At 40.8% G+C, this 25,567-nt stretch overlaps 1 pseudogene; it reads left to right on the top strand.

The window, feature by feature from the left end:
* Positions 1–24,256, top strand: LOC123803365 (forkhead box protein K2 pseudogene; annotated as a pseudogene).
* Positions 24,257–25,567: the final 1,311 nt, after the last annotated feature.

Below are 25,567 nucleotides of genomic sequence, written 5' to 3'. Positions count from 1 at the left end.
ATGACATTCAGGCAAAGATTTGAAAGAGAAGAAGGAGTGAGCTCTCCAAAACTCCAGGGAAAGAGCATTTTAAGCAAAGAGACTGGTAAGTGCAAAGGTCCAGGGGCAGGAGTGTGACTACCATTTAAGTTGGTTAGGTTGGCTGGAGCCATGTGAATGAGGAGGCAAGTAAAAGAAGACAAAGTCAGAAAAATAGTAGGAGAGGAAGCACAAATTACAAAGGACCTTAGAGGCCAAGGTATTCTGATTTTTTACTCTGAGGGTGCCATGGAAGGGTTTTGAGTAGACAAAACATGATTTGACTCACTCTCTTAAGTGATCATTTGGACTGCTGTATCGAAGGTAGACTGTTGAGGGGCAAGGGCAGGAGACAGGGAGACCAGTTACTCCTGTGCTGTAATCATAGAGGTGCCTCAGCCCCCACTCTCAAGCCAAGAACATTTCACTGGTCCAACTACGACTTTGTCAAGCCTTCAAGAGCAGCTTACAAGAAACCAAACCATCACACAGCTTTGCAGAACAAATGCCAGTATAGTTAGCTCAGATGTTCACTGCCCCAAGCTGGCTCCCGCATGAGCAGACATTATCAGACATTATCCCCCCAGCTGACATCCCCCAGCACTGCACGCAAGGAATTGAGAGAACAGTGCCATCCGTGACCTATTGCCTAATATTACACTCAACCTCTGCAAATCCACTACTCTATTCATTCTAGAATATGTTCATCCTACACTTTGGTTCAAAGGTCTACTGCCAGCATTCACTTAAGCTCTCCACTCAGCTGCCTTTCTCAATGCTGGGACTGAGCAAGGTTAATCACCATGAATTGTATTTGTGTTAAGAGGTAGCAGAGATGCCACCAGGATATTTTCATCATGGAGGAGTGTCCACTTCCTTATCCAGCATGCATACACCTTCTTTGAGCTACATACTCTGAACAAATACACGGACATTAGCTTCAAGCTATTTTCTTCGACCTTGCAAGAGCCTTACTCAATTTGTGGAAAGAAGGGAAAAGACAGCACCACCGCCTCCACCAGTAAGTCCAAAACAAAACATGACCACTGGTTCAGCAGCACCACCTTCAGGACTGTCCTGAGAAGTGCATATCTGAGAGCCTGAAAGGGAGAGTTTCCCAAACACCCACATAATGCCAGAAAACAGATCTGTTATCCTAGCATAAGAGGATTCCACGATGGTCAAAGATGTTTGATGAATCCTGAGGCTCACAAGATAATGGCAGAAAGTCAGCCTCAATTTCCCCAAAAGGGCAAAGGTTTGAATGATGCTTTACTTCCTCTGAGAAATTTATGGGCCCTGAAGTTCATGTTTACTGCCGACCAGCTGCTCATCTGCCCTAACTCACCCTGACCCTACGCCCATGTTTTTAAGGTAAGCTACATAATAGTATCATGGGGGGAGAGGGTAAAAAATGCCAGTGCCTACGCTCGTCCCCAGGCAGTTGACTCAGAAAGCCTGTGAGTGAGGTCCAGGCACACTGGAGTGATTAAAATGTGCAGACAGGGTCAAGAACCTCGTCCTGAGCTATCAAAACTCATATTCCCATTCCTTAAGTTGGGGCCAAAGTCATTCAGGAAAATTCAAAGACAAAGCAACGTGTCCCTGAACCTAATTCAACAGAAAAGCGGCCCCAGGCAAGGTCTGTTCTCCCTGTAGGAATGGGAGTTGGAAGCTACCGAAACTCCCCTTGCAGGTTCAAAGGTACTAGCCTTTGCCTTTGCTCTGTAACACTGCACCCAAAACAAAGCGACAAATCCAGCATCCCCTCTATGCTTCCCTGCTCCAGGAAAACAAAAACAAAAACAAAAAACAAAGACAAAGACAAAAAAAAAAAACTGATTCTGTTTCTCTATCTGCTTCTTGACAAGCTGACAAAAAAACTGATTCTGTTTCTCTGCTTCTTGACAAGCTGCCTTGTCATCAGTGAGCTTATAATTCCCTCTTCTTGGAACACTCCCCTCTCACAGTACACTTCACTCCATTCTCTTCTTCACTCAACTAACTTTTGCTCAAGGCAATAAACCTTCCCTGCTTCGGAGAGATGATCTCCTGTTTGCTCCACAGCATTCTCCGCTCCTTGATAATATAGCACTTTGCACACTGCGTTATACTGCTTTTCATCAAGTCTAAGACACCATCAATTAGGAGATACATTATTTCACGGAACACTAAGGGAAAAAAAAGCTGTCAATAAAATTGTAACAGTGCTTTCTTGTAACTTAGAATTTTCATTTCATACCTATTGAAAGAATTCTTTTGGTGTAATTTTGAGTTCTATGAAAGAGCCCAGGGTTTTGTTAGCATTTCTTATTTAACCAACTAATAGTCTCAATTTTTCCTCCATTGACATGGCATAGAAAGTTAAGCAGTTGCTGTTCAAACTCAGCAAAAGTTGCTTCCTTTTTTTCTTTTTTTTTTCCAGAAGTTTCTGATATTCATGTTTGACACCTGAATGACAGCCCTGCATGATGAATGGATTGGTCACATCAACTCCTTGTTGTTTTGAAATTTCTTTCCTCTTTTCAAAGGGATTTGGCAATTTCTCCTGCCTTCAATTGAATTGCTTGGCATGTGATACTGGTATTTCTCAGATTTAATGTTCATATGAACCACCTGATGATCTTAAAATGCAGATTCTGACTCTGTAAGTCTGGATGGGTCCCGAGATGCTGCATTTCTCAACACAAGTTCCCAGGTGATGCTGATGGTCTTAGTCTGGAGACCACATCTGGTATGGCAAAATGACAGGCAATCCTTTGCATGTATCTCAGTCACAACACCTTATACAACTTACTCAGCTTGTATTTTCCTTCCTTAGGATCCATCAAACATCTTATTAATTTGCAAGAAAATAAGAAAGGGAGTCATCCTTCCAATGATAAATATTTTATTTCACTAATACCAAAGAGACACCCCACTGCAGTATTTCTAGCCTTTCTGCAAATGCAATAACTTTTCAATCTAATGCTGTATTAAAGTATCATCTTTAAAAGCATTATAAATGGCAATTAGCTCAATGCATGGAGTATCAGCAATCTCTATATTGGTGAAGAGAAGACAGTAAGAACACCTGTGATCCAGTTTTTACCCACACAAACCAAGACTACTTATAACTAGTGCCTTGCCAACAGCATTTGTGACATGCCATCGACTGAAATGTGCAACTTGATTTCAAAGACGTACAGTGGCGGAAAAACAATGCATGCCTTAGCATGGATGCAATAGCATAGTGGTCTATGTTCTTGTCTCTTTTCCCCAAATGTAGTGTTACTTGAGTGCAAGAACTAGGAAAGCCTTTGTCCTAAGCACAGAATTCAGTGTCAGGCATGAGGTAAGTGTGTGTGGTGCAGAAGCAACCTTAATACTGTATTAAAGTATGTCATTTCGCCAATGTCATTTCGTCTGGGCTAGGAGTCGGTGACACACGTATTTGTAACATGCATATTTGAAAAGTTCTCTGGTCATGCCTACCCAGGGCTTACTGTGAGTAAACTGGGGACAACCAAATGCTTGTCAGCTAAGCCTAGGCCAGGATGGTGGAGTAGATAGTAGTGGTACCAAAAAGGCTTACTGTGTGATTCTTTGAGATTCTGGTAACTATAATTAGCCTTTTCATACATTATGACTGGTTACTCCTTCACTCCCACTTTCCTGGCTGGCCTGCATTTCATTTCTCCTTTTTTTCTGGGTGATAGTTCAAATCAAATGTGTCCCCATAGTATGGGTTCACTTAGACCTTTTAGTTTATGAGCATCTCTGAGATAAGTGAGTCTCCCACCTCCAAAAGAAAATGAGGGAAGAATTATGTTTAACATGTTACAAAAGCATTTCATGAAACAGCATGTTCATTAACACGGAAGTTGAAAACATATATTAATTAAATATTGCTGAGGAAATCATGCAAAGTCTCACTAACTGTAGAAAATTAGATTTTCATGATCTGATTTTTTAGCTTCCAAACCATGGTGCATAAGACAGCTATTCAAATAAGAAAAGCCCTCTACCTACAGCAATCTCATTGGAATAGAAATGGACATTTTACTGTCCAAAACATAAGAATTCAAATAAAGTCATTACATTTTCAGGCTTGAAAGACCTTAGAAATCATCTTGTCTAAACCTCTTTATGTTCATAAGATTGGGATCTTTATAGGCCTTCCTATCCTTATGATTCTAATATTCTTTATAATTTTAACATTGTTTTTTCATATGAAAGTGTTCAACACTTGATTCACAGCAATAAAATTTCCTTTTGTATATGTTTCAACCACAGTATTTTAAGTTAAATATTCCTCATTTCGAAAAAGAAAATGAAAAGATAAGAGAAGGTTCTATCTGTATCCTCCGCCCCTATATAATAGAACTCATTAGAAAATGCAACTAGTAACCCTAACTAGGCAGATATACAGCCAATAATCTTACTACTCAAGGATACTGAAAGTAACATTATTTCTGTTAAGACCTGGGGAATGGAGAAATCAAAGAACGATACTATTTTTACGTTAAGGTACTATGTTTATAAGGGTTGGGAGAAATGTTTCTGTAAGTGGGGGAAAATATCCTCAAATTTTAAGCTAACTTTTTTCTAACCCATAATTTCAAATTTCTTTCTTTTAATATTCATATTTGCTATAAAGAAAATTGAAGTTGTTCTTAAGAATTCTTTACAGGAGGGGCGCCTGGGTGGCACAGCGGTTAAGCGTCTGCCTTCGGCTCAGGGCGTGATTCTGGCGTTGTGGGATCGAGCCCCACATCAGGCTCTTCCGCTATGCGCCTGCTTCTTCCTCTCCCACTCCCCCTGCTTGCGTTCCCTCTCTCGCTGGTTGTCTCTATCTCTGTCGAATAAATAAATTTTAAAAAAATTAAAAAAAAAAAAAAGAATTCTTTACAGGAATCTGACAACTTACATCAAAAAATCTTCCCCAAAAGTAGTTAGATCCACCAGCAATTTCCATCACTGAGAGTACTTCTAGTATTTCTTCATTCAATATTCCCCAAGCCGATATTTATTGCATGCAAACCTCTTTTATATTTCTCTTGTATTATTCTGGTATGTGCAAGAATGTGGAATATCAACCCAAGGCCTAAAAAGTGCTAATGTGCCTTTAAAAAGGTCTAATTTATGGATAAAGGAGCTTAGTTATTGAGGTTGGAAAGTGCCTGTGTTGTCTTTTCCTTTCCATTCACATATAAATTACGTTAAGGAACCATTTTTCTGAAGTCCATACAATAGATACCTTTACAATAGTTGGCCTATACAACAAACGGCTACTTTGGCCCTAACAAAGCCCTGATTCTGGTACTTACTTTCATGTCTAGCTGGAGCAAACTAGCACATCTACCTACTGAATAGGCAGAAAACCAGGAAAATCTTTGTCAATTCATTTGCAGGAAGGACAAAAAGTCATAAACTCATACTCCATAAATACTGGAGCTTTGGTGACCTCTTGTGGGGTAATTTATTAGTAGTTCATAATAAAGTAGTCTCAGAATGGAATCTGAGACAAGTTTTCTTTGTAAGTCCATTACACTGACAGGCCTGCTGAGACCCAATGGGCCTGTTATAACCTAGAAATGCCTATACATTCATAAAGTTATCAATGCCGTGCTAATAACTGCATTTGGTTATATATTCAAGAGAGCTTATCTAAATATAAACACACATCAGGAGTGATTTAAATAAAGTATTAAATATATTAAGACCCTCTAGAATCTTCTATCCATTGGGTAGGAAGGAACCTTCCAACAACCTACTCAATATTTGATAGCCTTCTGCAAGGGATGCAATCACAAGGGAGTTTGGGAAGAGATTATGGATAATCAAAGGCATAGTATAAGTGCTCAATAAATGAATTAAAGGAAAAAATAAATTAAATGATCATCTTTATACTTAATAGTTAACATTAATATCATGAGGCCTTTAATGAGGCTGCATAGCTGGCAAGGAAGCATTGTTATTTCATAGCTCTACCCTGCAACATTTGTGTGGCTGTGTGTGTTGCAATTTGGTGCCTTGTAAAACATACACAGAAATACGTGACATATATTAACTGGTATGAATGAATGATTTTACAGAAAAAAATTTAACCGGATTTGCATTAAAAGAAATGTGTCTAAATTGGGGGGAAATATTCATTCAGAAGAAAAAAAATGCATCTTGATCGTTTGGGAATTTGTACCAACATAAAGAGAGAACAGGAGAATAAGTAAGCTTGCTAAAAACATCGGAAAATAATGAATAGGAGAAACAGCTCCCTGATTGGTCCTGTAGCATTCAAATAAAACATGCATATTACATCCCCTTTAGTGCCTTTTGGTCCTTTTGCTACTCTTCATCACTTACATGATAAATTATGTATGTGTTAAATTCAAAATCTGCTCACTATAAAAACTCTTAACAAATTAGGCATAGAAGGGACATATCTCAACTTAATAAAGACCATATATGACAAGCCCACAGCTAACATCATACTCGATGGTGAAAGATGAAAGTTTTTCCTCTAAGTCAGGAACAAGCTAAGGGTGCCCACTATGATCACTCCTATTCAAAACAGCTCTGGAAGTCTTAGCTGAGCAGTAGTCCAGCAAAAGAAATAAAAGGTATTAGAATTGGATAGGAAGAAGTAAAATTGTTTTTATTTGCAGATGATATGATTTTATACAGAGAAAATCCTAAAGACTCAACCAAAAAACTATTAGATCTAATCAATGAATTTAGTAAAGTTGTAGGGTACATAATTAATATACAAAAATCAGTAGTATTTCTATACACTAAAAACAAAAAATTTTGAAAGAGAAATAAAGAAACTGATTCCATTCTTAATAACATCAAAAATAATAAAATTGGGGGGAATAAATTTAACTAAGGAGGTGGAAGATCTGTACACTGCAAAGTAAAAGACACTGGTGAAAGAAATTGAGGAAGACACAAACAAGGGAAAGGTATTTTGTATCCACGGATTGGAAGAATTATATAGTTAAAATGTCAATACTACTGAAAGCCATCTATAAATTCAGTGCAATCCTTATGAATATTCCAATGGAATTTTTTACAGAAGTAGAAAAACACACTCCTAAAATTTACATGGAACCCCAACAGACCCCCAAATAGCCAAAGAAATCCTTAAAAAGAACAACACAGGAGGTGAGACACTTCCTAATTTCAAGCTATACTTTCATAAAGCTACAGCCATCAAAACAGTATGGTACTGGCAAAAAAACAAACAGACCAATAAACTAGCACTAAGGACACAGAAATAAATCCAAGCATATATTGTCAACGAATATTTGAGAAGGGAGCCAAGAATGCTCAATGGAAAAAAGACCGTCTTTTCAATAACTGGAGTTGGGATAATTGGATATTCACATGTAAAAGAATGAAACTAGACCCATATCTTACATCTCACAAAAATTAATTCAAAATGGATTAAATACATATATAAGACCTGAAACCATGAAACTCCTAGAAGAAAATATAGGAACAAAGCTCCTTGACATGGGTCTTTGCATCCCACCTCAAACACTTTATTTCTATTCCCATGTTTTCTTCATAAGTCTCATTGTAGAGATGAATAATATTTTATTATGTTGATGTAACACCATTTATTAATCATCTGTTTTATGGTCGTATGAGACGTTTGCAATTTATTTGCTATCAAATGTAATGCTATGATGTTGTAATATAAAAGTTTTTGGAAGACTTTATTATTACCAACGGTTTGTGCCATGTCTCTTTAAAAATAGTTTAGGAGCCCTCAGAGTCCCAGAAAAAAAAGAAGATGGCACATTCCAAAGGATTTTACTGAAGAGAGTTTAATGAAAGGGCTGTTTACCAATGCGTGGGTAGGATTAAATGTACCAACAAGGGTAAGTACACAGAGGCTAGCAAAAGTAAGACACCACCACCAAGCCATTAAACCTGAAGAGCAAAGACAGGCAGCCTGGTAAGGGGTGGAACAGTGGACACGGGTTGCCCAGTGATGAGCTGTGGTGTTGGAAGAAACTAGCCACAGCTAGAACTATGATCAAGTTGGGAAGGGTGGGGTAAATACTCCTAAATTTCTCTCTTCCTGCCTTCTCATCTCCTGCCATGTGGCCGATTGGCTGAGTCCAGCTGGAGGCTAGGGAGGGGATGTGGGGATAAGGAAGGTATCTGGTGGTATAGAGGTCAGCCTCATGGGTACACAGAATGTATCTATATATATGGGGAGGTGAGATGGTAGACAGAAAATAACTAGTACAGAAGGCTCATATTTTACTAATTTAAAAGTTAAAGAAGCACAATATTCAAATATTTAAAATTTCAATTTTTTCTTAGCACTCTCTGCCCCCTTTCCCGTTTTATTTTACTCCATAGGACTTATTATCCTTTAACATATTTTATAATGTAATACTTTATTTTATTTATTTTCTATCTCTCTCACAAGAAAGCAAGCTCCTTGAAGGCAGTAATTTTGCCGGTTTTCTCCACTGTTGTGATGTCATTATATATTTGTTGAATGAATGAGTACATTAAGGGTACCTAGCAAACCAGAAAAGAAATCTTTATACAGGACTCTTTAAAAATATAAATATCTGAAGATATAAGAGATTTACTCTGAATGTTTAATGTAATGTGGTTTTTCAAAGCAAAGAACGTATGCTTAAAATGATTTTCAAATATTCCATAATATTTACAATAAATAAAACAAAGGAACTCAAATTTAATATAGCATATAAAAATGTCTAATGATGCACATTTACTAATATGCATTAGTAAAATGAATATAGTGCTTTCTTATTTAAAACTAATAGCATTAATATAATCTAATGCCAAAAAGACATAATGGTAAAATAAATAAATGCTTTATGCAAGTTAATCGTCCTTTAGAATGGGATATCTCTGAATTCAAAATCAGGACACTGAACAACATTTTTAATGCTGTTGCTTTTCTGTGTAAACTTAAAGCTGCTGTTTACTCATATTCTTCATTAAGGTTAAAGCTTTGAGAGACTAATGGTCCCAGCATGAAGCAGATGTGTAATGCATATTCAGACCCCACTATGTGATAATCACTGTAGAAGGATCACATACATAATTTATGGCAGACTGACATTAACTGACGTGTTTCCCTCTTTACCCCCTACACACACCCCCAACCCCAGACACTAGAATTTAAGTTCCATAAGAATAAAGACCTTGTTTTTCTTGTTCACCACTGTATTTCCAGCTATTGCACTAGAACTTGGCACAGAATAGATGGTCAATAAATTTTTTTTGAACGAATGTTTGCACTCCTCAGCAGCAAAGCTATAGCAAAGAATTTATAGGCTGTTTATATAAGAACAGCAACAAATGGTCTTTCCCTTAAATGAGCTTACGAGGAAGATAAGACATCCTTGTGTGAGAGATGTCACAAGCAAAATCTTATTGGAGCAGAGGAAGTTGAGTCAGATTACTCATGTCCGGATCCCCAACACCCCTGGTAGCTATTTGTCCTTAGGCACAAACTTTTCCTTGCAGTATCAGCTTCATTGACATTAAAATAAAGTCATAATGACACACACTTCATAGGGCTCTTGGGAGAATTAAATGAAATAAAGTATATAATGAGCTTAGCAAAATATCAACAGATAGCAAGAACTCACTAAATGCCAACTGTTAGTGCTTAGAGTTCCTACTAAGCTATGATTTAATTAACTGCTATAAAGTGTGTTTTACATATTTAGCTAATTAGTTTTATTGGACAAAGAGTAACCTGCATGTGAACTTCATAGCATATGCCTCAACAAACAAGAAAATTATTATTCATGAATTAACATTATTGGATAAAAGTGATTATATAGGAATGAGCAACTTTTTAACCAACTTCTAATCACCTTAATTATGGGGAAACAGGGCTTCTATTACAAATGGAGAATTGTTAATGGAACTAGGAACCTCTGCTAATCTGTGGAAGTTATCTTAAACCATGAGAGTTTAGCTCACTCATCTGTAGAAATGTTGTTTGTGTAATACTATTTACCACTTACTTGCTTCTGGCATTATTCAAGACTATATGCCCTCCTCCACAAAGTACCTATGCTTTCATCTGTAAAATGTTATCTTTAACCACAAATGCCTGGGTCAGAAAGTCTTATAGAGCAAAATACCATAAAAAATATGTTGAAATAGAATTATCTAAATCTTGGATCATTAGTACTTGAGCAAGATTATCTCCTGGACAGTTAATCATGCAGGTTTTTAGGTTCAGAGATGAAACATTTTAATGTATAAAGTCAAAGACTGATATTTCTAATTCAAACATCACACAGACATGTAAAATCATTAAAGAGACTTACATCCAACATTTCGATCTGTTTTCCACTAAGAACTATTTGAAAAACAAAAGCCCCCAAATCCTTATTGTTCAAGCATGTAATTAAAATTCAAAATGAGAAGCCTTCTGAAAGAAGTTCAATAGTGACACATTTGGCCAAGTTTTTATGTATACACACACAAATTCTGTCTCTGCATTTATCTCCTTTACGGCAAGGGTATTAGAATATGTAAATATGTGTTACAACTGCTAGAACTCTGAGACAATATTGTAATCTGAAAAGTCAGTGCTGATTTATTCCAGACATCATTTGACAGAAATGGTACATCAAAAAGAAGTAAATAAAGTACTATGAGATTTTTATTGCAAACAAGGTTCACATATACTTTCAAAGAAAAAGAGTGGGGAAAGAGAGCATCTTTAAATGTCTTCAAGATTAATGCCAAGATAGTCTGAATTGGCCATGTCACAGAATAGCAGAGGAATGTGTAACTTAACTACCATCTTCACATACATATGCTGTAGTTTTTAGAGACGGTTTTCACTTGAGCCTATTTATTCAGACAGTATTATATTCCCAACAATAATTACGTTTCTTTCTTCATCCTGTTTAAATCAGGTTTAAGCACACAGCTGTAGCATGTTGAATTTTTAAGAAACAAAGTCAGTCCAGTTTCATGAGTTTGGGCTTTTTATTCCATATTTGAATTTATTTTTCCTGGAAAGGAAAAATAGTTATAGCAGCACCTGGTACAGTGCCATGAACATAGCGGAGGTTTAATAAATATTTATCACTGTTGAAGTTAAAAGAAACACTGATCTGCACTCTGCATGATATGTTGGAAAGAACCATATTGCTTGCAAAAAGCATAAACATTTGGTGAAGCATGTGAATCTTAGACAATTTTTGAAAACGATTATTTTGCAGGTGGTCTGATCTACTACAGAAAGGATAAAATGTTACCTATAAATATGATTAAGAGCCATTAAAGTCTAAAGAACTGCTTAGAAAAGCAGACTCTACAGAATGCTGAAAAGTCTTACTCTTTGTATCGTGATCTGATTGGCCTTGGCAGCAGATTCAGAAGAGAACCTCAGCTGTAGATCTGCAGGAGAGAGGGAGGTAAACCAAGTGGGTATAGGGCCAGTCTGATGGATATGACTCTAAAATTCCCCCCAATTTCAGCTTTTAAGGGGACATATGAAACATGAGTCCAGGCCAGCTTAATGTTAATAGCCATCATCTTAAATACGCCAGGTGAGAGCATGTCACCAGAAATTGGTTAAATGGGAAATGCTATTATCCGATCGATGACAGTTTTATGTTTGGAGAGGGAGTGGTTGTCTGGGTTATAAGAGGGACTTAGCCAGTGGACTGCAGACAGGAGAACATTGGGATAGGATCCAGATCCCCCAGAGAGAAGGGGTTGGCAAGACTAGTCAGCTTTCCAAGCCCAGACAATTTGGCCAGGGCTTAGGGCTGGAATCCATTACCAGCAGAGAATGAAGTCCAAACACAGAACAGAGGCAAGAATCTAGGCATACAGTAGGGTTGGAATTGAGACCAAGGAGCTTAATATTGGTGGCCACGTTGTCATTTATACAGGCTCACTCAACAGCAAGCTTAGGGCAATAGATAAGTTCTAGACACTGTTTATTGATAGGAATGAAACTCCTGACAAACTGTCATGCTTAAGTCTCATTTGAGTAACAATTTGATGATGTTGTGTCTGTAAGTTGATGTTAAAGTCATATCTGCTTCTTGGGCATGGCTGTGCAAGAAATGTCAGTTTGAAGTATTCGATTTGTATTTTGGAATAAACTTGAATAAACCCAAACCTATATTAAAATTGACCATTCACTTATATACTAGAATGTGAGCTCCACAAAAAGCATTTTTGTCTCTTCATTCACTGAAGTCTGCCATATGCCTAACCGGCACACAGTTAACATTCAATAGGTATTTGTCAAGTAAAAGACTGATTTAGCTAAATATTAAGTGCCGCACAAATGATCTGAAAGCTTCAGTGTATGCCCTGATGGAGACCCTTACCTCCTGTAGCAGCAGGGCTGAAATTGCTGAAAATCAAGCACAGAACTTTATACTGCAACTGACTGAATTGCAATGCAAGTTGAATTCCCAGCTTCATGGGGTGTCTACTGTTAAAGTGACGGCATTGACTGGGAAGGGATGGGATCCCGAAAGTTGTAATGTGGGAAGACTCTAATGATGCTGGGGCCGCTGAGCCCCTAAATTCTGATGAATCTTCTTTGCCAGTGGAAGCAGACCCTGCACTCAAAAGGAATGAGACCTCTCCATTCCCAATAGAAGAGAACTCTCCACCCCTGTCTGAGGGGATTAATCCTGAGTGAGAAAACTGTAATGGCCTCTCCTGAGGCACTTGCCATGCAAGACAATGCTTAGTCTCCTCAGGACCACCCCTCTTTGCTTCTAGACCTAAAATGTGACTCAAACCTCAAAAGGTCCCTAAAATTGAGGTACAAAGTGTGACCCATAAGAGGTGTGATACACTCCCCCCAAATATTTAAATATTCTAATTTATATGAAGAGAAATCTGGAGAACATGTATGGAAATGGATATTGAGGGTGTGGGATATTAGTGGAAGGAACATAAAACTGGATCAGGCTGAATTTATTAATATGGGCTCACTAAGGAAAAATTCTGTATTGAATGTTGCAGCTTGGGGAATTAGAAAGGGCTCTAACAGTTTCTTTAGTTGGTTGGCTGAAACATGGACCAAACGGTGGCCCACGGTGAGCAAGGTGGAAATGCTGGACATGCCTTAGTTTAATACAGAAGAAGGGTGTCAAGGACTTAGGAAGATGGGAATATTAGAGCGGACTTGTCTTTTAAGATCTACTCACTCACTCACTCCAGAATACATACTTTTCATCAAGACTGTGAGAAAAAAATTTGTGAGGGAAGCCCCAGCATCCTTGAAGAGTTGTGATCACTCTTCTCTGGAGACCAGACCTTACAGTGGGGATGGCAGTCATTGAATTGGAAAACCTTAATGTACTGAGTGTAAGTGGATCCTGGTGTGGCAGGGGTGAAATGAGCACACTCAACTATCAAAGGCAATGTGGGCATGGTTATTATAATAGTAGAGTCAAAGCAATAGTCAGAATATTCCAACTCACACAGACCTATATCACTGGCTAGCTGATCTTGGTGTGAATAAAAGTCTTAGTAGAATCATAAAAACAGAGAGCCACGGTCTCTCAATCATTTCCCAGACTTGAGCCAGTTTACTGACCCAGAACCCCTTGAATGAAAGAGAGGCCAAATCTCCTTGAGGAAGGACTCCACCATAATGCCAAAAATGTATACTATTAATCTTTCCCCCAGTCTTTCCTGTAGGGATCTATGACTCTTTACCAGAGGACCTGTGCACTGGGGAAAAGGAAATAATCAGATCTGTCAGGGATTACTGGACACTGGCTCTGAACTGACACTAATTTCAGGAGGCCCAAAATATCACTGTGGTCACCAGCCAGAGTAAAGGCTTATAAAAGTCAGGTGGTCAATGGAATTTCAGCCCAGGTCCGCCTCACAGTAGGCCTAGTGGGTCAACCAAACCCAGTGGGCCAACCAAAATAACCCAGTTTTGGAACTCATAATTAGAATAGACATACTCAACAGCTGGCAGAATTCCCACATTAATTTTCTGACTTGTAGGGTTCAGATTGTTGTGGTGGGAAAGGCCAAGTGGAAGCCACTGAAACTGCCTTTACCTAAGAAAGTAGTAAACCAACAACAACACATTCTAGAGGGATTGCAGAGATCAGTGCTACCATAAAGGATTTAAAAAATGCAGAGATGGTGAGTCCTATTATATCCATTTCAACAAGTCTATTTGACTTGTACAAAAGACAGATGGATCTTGGAGAATAACAGTGGACTACTTTAAGTTTAAGGATGTGGTGACTTCAATTGCAGCCGCTATACCAGATGTGGTTTCACTGCTTGGGCAAATTAACACATCCCCTGGTACCTGATATGTGGCTATTGATCTGGCAAAAGCCTTTTTTCTCCATCCCCATCACTTAAGCCCACCAGAAGCAGTTTGCTTTCAGCTGGCAAAGCCAGCAAGAGACCTTCAGTATTCTACCTCAGGAGTATATCAACTCCCCAGCCCTATGTCATAATTTAGTTCATAGAGATCTTGATCACCTTTCCCTCCACAAGATATCACACTGGCCTATTACACTGATGATATTAGACTGATTATATCTAGCAAGCTGTACTCTAAACTGATTGGGAAGACATTGGTGTATCAGTAGGTGAGAAATAAATCTGACAAAAATTGAGGGGTTCAGTAGTGTGGGGCATGTCAAGATATCCCTTACAACATGAAGAACAAGTTGCTGCATCTAGCCCTTCTTACAATCAGAAAAAGAGGTATGACACTTAAAGGGCCTCTTCAGAGTTGGAGGCAACATATTCCTCATTTGGGTGTGCTACTCCTGCCCATTTACCAAGTAACCTGAAGAGTTGCTAGTTTTGAGTGGGGTCCAGAATAAAAGAAGGCTCTGCAACATGTCCAGGCTGCCATGCAAGCTGCTCTGCTACTTGGGCCATATGATCTGGCAGACAGAGATCTTGTGTGAAGCCTTTGGCAGACCCCAATAGGTAAATCACAGTGCAGACTCTAGGGTTTTGGGAAGAAGCCCTGCCATCTTCCACAGATAACTACTCTCTTTTAAGAAACACTCTTGGACTTACACTGGGACATATTAGAGACTGAAGGCTTAATCATAAGCCAAGTTACCAAGCAACCCCACTGCCCCTCATCAGCTGGGTGATCTCTTACCCATCCAGCCATAGGGTTGGGTATACACAGCAGGACTCCATCATCAAATGGAACTAGTATATACATGACTGAGGCATATACATGACCTGTGGCATAAATAAGTTATATGAAGAAGTGGCTCACATGTCATGGTCCTTACTGCTGCTACACAGCCTTTTCCCTCCCAGGTTGCACCTATGGCCTCACAAGGACTGACAGAGAAAGAGAAGATTCAGGTCTCATTTACAGATGATTCTGCACAATACGCAGGTACCACCCAAAAGTGGGGAGGAGCAACACTACAGCCCCTTTCTAGGACATCCTTGAGGGACAGTGGTAAAGGAAATCCTCCTAGTGAACAAAACTTTAGGCAGTGTACCTATTTGTTCACTTTGCTTGGAAAAAGAAATAGTCAATTATGCAATTATATATTGATTCATGGGCGGTCACCGGTGGTTTGACTAGATGGTCAGCGACATGAAAGGGACATGAAAACATGATTGGAAAATTGCTGACAAAGAAATTTGGGGAAGAAATAGATGACTAGATCTCTGTGTATGGGCAAAAAACATGAAGCTATTTGTGACTGCTCCATGTGATGCTCACCCAAGAGTGACCTCAGCAGAAGAAGATTTTAATAATAAAGTAGATACATGTTCTTTAGAGCCTGTCAGCCTCTTTCCCCGACCAACTCCTGTCCTCACCCAATGGGCTCATGAACAAAATGGCTATAACTGGCATGGATGGAGGTTATGCATGGGCTCAGCAACATGGACTTCCATTCACCAAGGCTGACCTGCCTATGGCCACAACTGAGTGCCCAACCTGCCAGCAGCAGAAACCAACACTGAGTCCCTGATATCACATCATTCCCTGGAGTAAACATCCAGCTATCTGGTAGCAGGTTGACTGCATGGAATCCCTTCCATTATAGAAGGGGCAGAGTTTTGTTTTTACTGGAATAGACACTTACTCTGGATATTGATTTGCCTTCCTTTAATGCAATGCTTCTGCCAAAACTACCATCTGTGAACTTACAGAATGTTTTATGCACTGTCACTTATTCCACACAACACTGTTTCTTTTTTTTTTTTTTTAAAGATTTTATTTATTTATTTGACAGAGATAGAGACAGCCAGCGAGAGAGGGAACACAAGCAGGGGGAGTGGGAGAGGAAGAAGCAGGCTCATAGTGGAGGAGCCTGATGTGGGGCTCGATCCCATAACGCCGGGATCACGCCCTGAGCCGAAGGCAGACGCTTAACCGCTGTGCCACCCAGGCGCCCCCCACACAACACTGTTTCTGATTAAGGAACTCACTTCACAGTAAATGAGGTGTGGCCACGGGCCTGGGTTCACAGAATTCCCTGGTCTTACTATGTTCCCCACAATCCTGAAGCAACTGACTTGACGGAACAGTAGAATGGCCTTCTGAGGACTTAGTTATAGCACCAGCTAGATGCCAATATCTTGCAGGGCTGTAACAAGGTTTTCCAGAAGGTCGTGTATGCTCTGAATCAGTGTTCAATATATGATGCTATTTCTTCCATAACCAGAATTCAGGGGTCCAGAAATCAAGGGATGGAAATGGGAGGAGCAGCATTCACTATTACTCTTAATGACTCACTAGCAAAATGTTTGCTTCCTGTTCTTGCAACTTTATGTCTGCTGCCTAGAGGTCTTAGTTCCAAAGGAAGGAATGCTTTCACCAGGAGACATAACAATGATTCCATTGAACTAGAAGTTAAGACTGCCACCTGGCCACTTTGGACTCCTTGTGTCTCTGAATCACAGGCAAAGAAGGGAGTTATTGTGTTGTTTTGGATGAATGATTCTGACTGCTAATAGGATATCGGACTGCTATTCCACAATGGAGGGTAGGAAGAGTATGCCTGGAATAGGAAAATCCCTCAGTACTCCCATGATTTGTGATTAAGTTCAAGAAAAAACTACAAAAACCCAACCCAGGCAGAACTACTAATAGCCCAGACCCTTCAAGAACAAAGATTTTGGTCATCTCATCAGGTAAACAACTACGACTAGCTAAAGTGCTTGATGAAGACAAAGGGAATACAGAATGGGTAGTAGAAGAAGGTAGTTATAAACACCAACTACAACTATATGACCAGTTACAGAAATAAACACTATAATTGTCACGAGTTTTTCTTATTTTGTGGAGAATATGTCTGCATGTGTATTAGTGTGTATATGTGTATCTCTATTTTATTCCCTCTCTTATTCCCCTATTATGTAACAGAAAATGCACTGACTTTATATCATAATACTTAAGGATTGTTCATTCTACATTATACTATTTAAGTTACAGGATATCAAGAAGAATAGTAAACACCACTCAAGGACTTTACCTCCTCTTCTAGAAAAGGGGGCATTTTCAGTTATATGCAGGATAGTTACATTGTCTTAAATGAAATTATGCTTGTTATTGTCTTCATTTGGAGAATAAGTATGGTTTAAAGAGAGGCTTATAGGTGACAAGTTGAAAAGGGGTAAACTTGTGAAGGTTAATTTTAAGTGTCAACTTGACTAAGCCATGGGATGGCCTGATATTTGGTAAAACATTATTCTGGGTGTTTCTATGAAGGTGTTTTTGGATGCGTTTAACCCTTAAATCGAGAGACTGAGTGAAGTAGATTGCCCTCTCTAATGTGGGTGGGCCTCATCCAATCAATCAAAGGCCTAAATAGGACTGAAAGGCTGACCGTCAAGTAAAGAAGAGGGAATTCCTCCTGCCTGACTGCCATTGATCTGGCCCATCAGCCCATCTGCCATCAGACTCAGATTCAAACATCAGCTCTTTGGGGTCTCCAGCTTGCTGTCCTTTGTGCTAAAACTACCCCTGATTCTTGGCCCTTTGGACTCAAACTGGAACTGGGACTATGCCATTAGCTCTTCTAGATCCCCAGCTTACTGACAGTAGATTTTGGAACTTGTCAGCCTCCATAATCACATAAACCAATTCCTTACAAAAAAAAAAAAAAACAACAACAACAAAACCAGAATATGTATATATTATACAATCTCATATATATATATATGTATACATATATATATACATATATATATATATGTATATATATATATCCTATTGATTCTGTTTCTTTGTAGAACCCTAATACATGGAGTTGTAGGGTTGATTAATTCAGTAGCACAGAAGTATTAGAGCACAGATTCTTACCACCTTCTCATTCTACCATCTTGGCATCCTGCTTATCATCTTATGCTGGCTCCTCTCATGGCCCCAGTGGCTGCAGCAGCTACAGACATCACTTCTTCATCCAGCCACATTAAGAGTCGGAATAATGTTACTGTTTTTTAACATGTTTCTTTTAAACGCAAGCCTTTGGGAGAAATAACCCCAGGAGATTTCTCCTCATCAAAAGATGAAATGAAAATTGGCCAGAAATATCACATGCCTCTTCTTAATCCAGCCTCTGGAGAACAGAATAAAATTACGATGATTGGCTAAGAGTAGTCAGATTTATCCTGGGGGATTACAAAAAGGGATCTGAGTCATTTTTCCCTGGGCCAATGGCTACACAGCAGGTGAACAACTGAACAGGTTTTAACAGCAAGAAGGAAGGAGAAAATAAACTTGAAAGCAAACACCAGGATTTGCTGTAAGTATCCTGCCATAGGATAGCCCTCCATTTCCATGTAGATGGGAAGTTTGAAATTTCCTAATGGTTCTGAACCTCAAAATCAGATTTTCCTACTAAGTGATTAAGAGCTGTATAGAGTCCACAGCTCAGTTGTATAGAGTCTCCATCCACCCCTTCAAGATTGAAGCACTCACTCCACCAGCTGTTGGGACTATTGGCACCTTCCGCTTTTATCTGATTCCTCCTTGGGAGCTGACTTTAGCTGAAGAAAGAACCCTCATTCATCAGGTTGCAGTGGGGTAGAATAGAAGACTGGCCCATCCAGGGAAAGAAAGGTACAGCCCCTTTTGCCTCAGGGCTAAGGTCATCCCAGCTTCAGACTTCCCTGTAGCATTGGTTGAGGTCTTTATTATGACAGCATTCTAGTTCAATCTCTCCTTTCACCCAATCCTGCTTTCTTCACTCACCTCCTTTCACCCCACCCCCAAGTATAGATGCCAAGAGCCCTCCCAAATAATCTTCCCATATACAAATCTCAGAGTCTGTTTTAGGGAAAATCCAACCTGCTCAGGAGCAGACCACAGAGGGGACTGGGCCACAGCTGATGGGGTATTCAGGCATGCTCCACTAGTAGAGACTATGTTCTGACATTTTCTCCAGAGCAGGAATTTTATCTGTGCTGAAATACATTGCAACGGTCTGTAACTTCTGTTTGTCTTAACTGGTATATAAAAGTTCAGATTTAAGATCAATTTTTTTCCTAATCTAGCTGTAGAGATAGATACTTTTTAAAAATAAATAAATAAATGTCTTTAAAAAAAAAGCACACAAGTAGATTTCGAAAGAAAAGCTTTAAGCAAAGGATTTGCAAATGCTATTATTTTCTCCCTTTGTGCTAATATCTTTCATAAAAAGGCAGAGCCACCTTTGCATAAATTGCTTTAAAAACAGTGATTGAAATATTAGATTCATCTGTCCCCATCAGAAGGAAACATCATTACTAGGCAGTGCCTAGGATTTCAGAAACCATTTGGAGATTTTTCAAAGAATCTCCCATAAATAACACCTAAGATGTATAAGGCACGGTCTTGGAGATACAAAAAAAGATCAAGATATATTGCCTTAAGGAGCTTATACCTTAGTGGAGTAGACAGAGAAGTGGAAAAATGTAGTGTGAAAAATGCATGAAGGGTAAGGGTATTATGAGATGACCAGGTATGTGACCTCACTCAGCCTACAGAATAGGAGAGGCTTACCAGAAGTAAGTCAGAAGTGCACTTAGCAGAAGGTACACTTGGAAGGAGGAAAGGAGTTTCTGGAAGAGAGGAACATATGCATAGAGGCCCACATTTAAGACCAAACAGGAATTATTCTAAAAACTGAAAGTATTATTACCATATTCCCAGTACCCAGTAACAGTGTCTGACAAATGCTGAATCCTCAATCAATATTTGCTAAGTAGATGAATGAATAAATGGAGTAGTTGCACTCAGTTGACACATCCAGTATAAGGAAGGAAAGGGGTAAGAAATGATGCTGGAAGGGTACATAGGTATCAGATCATGAAGAGTCTTCCTAATATGTCAACTTAAAGGTTTAACATTTATTCTGGAAGATACAGAAAATTTAAAAATTCAAGGACAGTGGCCATGGGCAGAGTTGTTGACAGTCATGCACAGGATAGACTTAAAGGCACAACTGAGGTAGGTGGATAAAGAGACAGGAATCCAGGCAAGAAGTAGCAGGGGCTTGAGAAAAGGTGACAGAAACAGAGAAATCATACAACTCAATGAATCATGGAGATAATTTTCAAAGTACTATGAACAAGACTTGGGTAACATTTTCAATGTGGGTCTTTGGTGAGATACAAACACATTTGCTTTGAAAAATCTTAAGAATTTTACTGGCCATTTAGTGTCCACCATACAATGTGAGTTAGTCAGTTGTCCTAACTGATCCTGTCTCTAAAAGAGAAATCTTCACTAAGTCATTATAATCCCCAATAGTATCATATGTTCTCTGGTTTTCTTGTTCTAACTCCTTCCATTTCCATGGTAACTCATGTAATAAAGGTAAAAGAAAGAAAGATTCCTGGTGTCTATATTTTTTAGGGCTCCTGTTTTTCTTTGGTGCTTCAAAAAAGTAGTCCTTGGCACCAAATTCTAATTATTCTGAAGAAATAACAAGTCAACTAAATATTGCCAAGGGGGAAAGATATATTTTGTACCTTTCCTAATCTATATTCTTCTTCAAGGGAAGCTGTAGCTAAAACCAAACTAAGATATTTATAGACCTTAATGTTCCCAAGAGTGATAAGCTGGGATTTCCAAAAGCAACAAGGCCAGGCTGGCCACTCAATGTTATGCCACCTTGAAGAGATGATCACAGATAGTAAGACAATGGGGGAGGAAAAAAGTAAAAGTTTTGTTCCCTTTCAAGTTCACTCTCATTGTCTGGTTTCAATATTAGATCTTCTTATGAGTAAGATCAGCCCTCTATAGTTAGTCTCAGGAATCTGCAAACTTAATTTTTGATACTCCTACATAATGCCCTTCATCAATAAGTTTGAGATGGAGAAGAAGGCAATAATTTCAAAAAAGGTATGAGGAAGGAGGAAGCATAAAAACTTTTCAATCCTAGTCCCAAGGCTATTTTACATACGTTAATATTTTCATTCCCATTTGTTGAAAATGTATATTAAGTGAGGCTGAAACATCCAGGGTATCAGGCATTAGGTGGCATTATCAAGCAGAAGTGTGTCACAACCATTCAAAGCTGTGAGATCTGCCCAGCAGCAGATACCCTATAGCATTTCTTCCACATGCCCTGCTTTCAATTGCCTTGTCTACCTTGCTGATTCCTATTATTTGGATCCAATTTGGGGTTTCTCATGTCTTTTCTATATGACCCTTGGCATTGCTCCTTCAATAACACAGTAATTGCTTCTGAATCTACTACTTTGAAGACACTAGCAGATCTCCAGGATTGACTGCTATGTGCCCAATGTCTGGTGTTGCTATACTTTGTGCAATACATGATATTAGGATCCATCAATGAGCCATGGAAAATATACACATTAAGACTGCGCATTCAAAACTGGATTGTGATGAGGGTTACCCAATGTACAAATTTGTTAAAAATCATTAAACCGTACACTGAGAATGGGTGAATCTTATGATATGTAAATTATACTTCAGTAAAGTGTGAAAGAAAAAGTTTGGTCAGATAATGGAAGTAGGTAACACAACTTTGGACTGACACTGAACCCAAACAAAAAACAGGTAAACATAGAGGGTGCCATCATGACAAGGGCTGACCACACAGAAAATCAGTTCACTGGGCAAATCATAGGATCCGTTAGTTACATCAGTTTCCAGTCACAGGAAGATTGGGGAATTACTAAAAACCCAGTAAAAGATAGCATTGTTGTTGGTGTTGGTGATTTAGCATAGTTACCATTGGGATCCCAAGACCAGGTCCCAGTTGCCAGGAAGAGCATTGCAACAAGGAATTTACTTTTGTCAATTCGGGCTTTTAGTATGCAAACCAACTCCGTTTAATTTAAGGACAGAAAAAAAAATCATTTATTACAAAGGTCTGAGGTCATTTATAGAACCAAACAATAAAGCATTGGATAGAACACTGAAAGAACCAAGACAGGACCTGCAGCCTTGGGTGGCCCTCAGTTCCATGGCAAGACTGGGCCAAAGTGCCCATCTAAGGCCTTGAGTTTGAGTACCTAATGCACTCAGTGACCATCCTGTCCAACTCGTCCCAGGACTCAGAGAACATGAGCATTGGCCACTGAAACGTCATGCTGCAGCATCACCTTGAGATCTTCGTGTCCCCAGGCAACAGTGGCCATGGCAGAGCTGCCACAAAGCCATCCCTGTAGCCCAGGCCCCAAACCAGCAGTGACTTCTACCTGCACTGCCTCTACAAGAAGCGGGTGTTGGTGGACCATGTTGTTCCAGAGGCGTGGCACGACACCACTGCAGCTGCCACACATGTGCATGCTCAGGTGCCAAGCACAAATAGCAAGATCGCATTCACTGCCCTGTCCGGGAGCGGGAGAAGGCGCCCGAGTCCCCGAGACCCCGGTGAGGCCCAAGCAGGCCCACATCTCATCCTCCACCGTGGATGTTCCAGACAACGTGGTTCACCTCATCCACCCTCTGGTGGGGGAAACATGAGTGCTGCAAACTGGCCCATTCAGCCCTTGGGGAGCAGGGTCTTGGGGTACAAAATGGGCCATGTAATACCATCTGACTTCGATTTCATCACCCACAACTCACAGCCAGAAAATGAAAAAGAAACTTCTGGTAAAGACAGCCTAAAGGATGCTGCAAAATCACCTTATTCCTACACACAATTAATCATACAAGCAATTATGATGTCGCCTGATAAACCACTCACCCTAAATGGAATTTACATGCACATCACTAAAAATTATCCATACCACAATGGCAGGTCGAATTCAACTGACCACAATGTCTCTCGGAATTGTTTTTGCATCAAAGTACCATGTTCCCAGGAAGAACCAGGCAAAGGCTCATTCTGGGGGATAGCTCTTACCTCTGAAAGCAAATTAATAGAGTGGGCTTTTAGGAAAGGACAGCTGAGGGTGTGCCTTGCTTCGAAATCCCTCTAGGACCCCTCTGCTCTAAAAGTGCCCCAGCCTCTCCCAACACCTCTGGATCCTCTGCTCACTCCAGTGGCTCCCAGACTTCCGAGAGCTGGTGGAGGGAAGATTCACCAGACCCTGGAACCAGAGCCCGGTCCTCACAGCGCCAACCGGCCGTGGTCCAGGAGGCCCCGGGCTGCTCAGAGCGCACCAGGCTCGCCCCCGTCTAGTGGCCCTGCAGTGGCAGCTGCTGCCCAGAATCAAGTCCATCACCTACACCTTCGCCGCCCCTGTGATCACCTCGACCCCCCAGCAGCCAGTCACGCAGATGGTTCACGCCGCCCGCCGGCTCCCTGCAATGCCCGTCCAAAGCCGAGGCCGGCCTGGCCCCAGCGAACACTGTCGCCGGGCAGGTCGCCTCCACTGAGGCGGCCATGCTGGCCCCTCCTGAGCCAGGGCCTCAAGATCTGTGCGCGGATCACAAAGTAAAAGTGAAAGTAGAATATTCCTGCGATGAGCTGAGCCACACTAGGCGCCACTAGCCGGGTCATTCAGATGTGACAGACCACCCCGTCCAGATAGTCACCAGGCGCCTCCAGGTCAGCACCAGCCACCAAGAAAAACCACAGAGCAAAACGGGACTCACGTGGTGCCAATCCGCCTCGCGGGCCACGGCCAGGTGAACAAGGCAGTGGCGAGTGGTCTGTACAGGCTGGCGACACGCGCGGGCGTCGGGTCCCAGCCCACGAAGTGCTGGAGCGGCGACCAGTTGGAGCGGCCTGAGCAGCAGCGGGTCCAGGGCGCCGGCGGCGGCGGCGAGAGCGGCGAGAGCCACGCCTCGGCCTTGCGCGCGGAAACGCTGCCGGCGGCCATGAGCTAGGCTCGGCATCCAGAACTCGCCCCTGCGACAGCGTTTCTTACTTTAAGGTCAACTCTGTGGTGCCGGAAGGAGACATGGCCTCTCACCCACGCTCCCAGCACATTCTCCCGGCAGTAGATGGCCAGGAGTTTGAGCTTCACCTCAGCGCTGGAGACACAAAACGCAGGTGGCCTTCAGTTAAATACAGAAGTCACAGCAGCGCAAAGCCACGCACGCGTGTCTCCCGACCCCGCGCTCAGCTTTCGGCTCCGAGGAAAGGTGTGTCCTTCCGGGTCCTTCCGAGGGAGCCGGACGCCTGGCGCGAGCCCACCTGCCAGGACCCTGGCCCAGGCCACCCCACCGCCTTCAAGGGGACCCGTGGGCCAGACACTGTGTAAAACAGTATTTTGTTGTTCACATGTGGAATTAGAATATTTTGAAGTATACTTTTTTCTTTTAAAAATAGGGGAGTCTTCACATTTCAGATCCCTCCATTTCTACTCTAGACATCACGCAGGACCTTTCGCGTGGATTTCATTTGGGGGAAAAAACCGCGCAGTTTTGTTTCCAGCCTATGGAATAATTTACTTGTGTCTGTCCAGTGAAAGTCACGGTGGAGGTATCTGATGACACCAGCAAGTTTTCCCTGTTAGAGCGGGTGCCTGATGCATTTAATGCACCTCCATTTCAGTGTGTAGGATGACCCAACAGACAGGACAGACCGACCCCTCCCGTTTGCGACAGAGAGAACTGTTGGACTCACCAGAGCTGCACTGAACTGTTTCTCTTTCCTGCGTTTTTTCGTAGTTCGTTTCTTTGGGTTGACTTTGTCCCTGGCATAATTTTCCACTTCAAGTAGAACAAGTCTCCTAAGGATTGTGTATGTTTAAAACAACCGAACTGTTACTACTGCATTTGGGGAAAAAAAAAAAAAAAGATTCAATCTTTTACCACGCACCCTTTTGCAAAATGCCATAGATCTCTCCATGGCATGCTTATGCTTCGGCGTCACTAGTTCTAGGCCTCCTCCAGTCCAACCACTTGTCTATCCCATGATGTTGCGGTTTGCCCGGCCCGCAGGGAGGTGGTTGCGGGGATGGAACAGAAGCTGCGTTTTGACAGGAGGATCTGGGAAGCAAGCGCCCTGCAGGTAAGCATTTGAAACATCCAAGTCGTTTTCTGATTTGTATAGGAAATTCCCCTTGATCTTTCAGCACTGAACCAATACTAATCTGACTTCTGTCCTACAACAAATAAATTCCAGAAGAAAGGAAACAAAGGTGAGAGAATGAGCAGTAGGGGCCCCTCCAGGCTTCAGGCCATGCTACCCTG

Source organism: Ursus americanus, chromosome 11, assembly GCF_024610735.1.
Source record: "Ursus americanus isolate L20-20 chromosome 11, mUrsAme1.1.p, whole genome shotgun sequence".
Classification (NCBI taxonomy): Eukaryota; Metazoa; Chordata; class Mammalia; order Carnivora; family Ursidae; genus Ursus; species Ursus americanus.
Note: the sequence above shows the minus strand (reverse complement) of the source record. Positions and strands in the feature narration are given on the sequence as shown.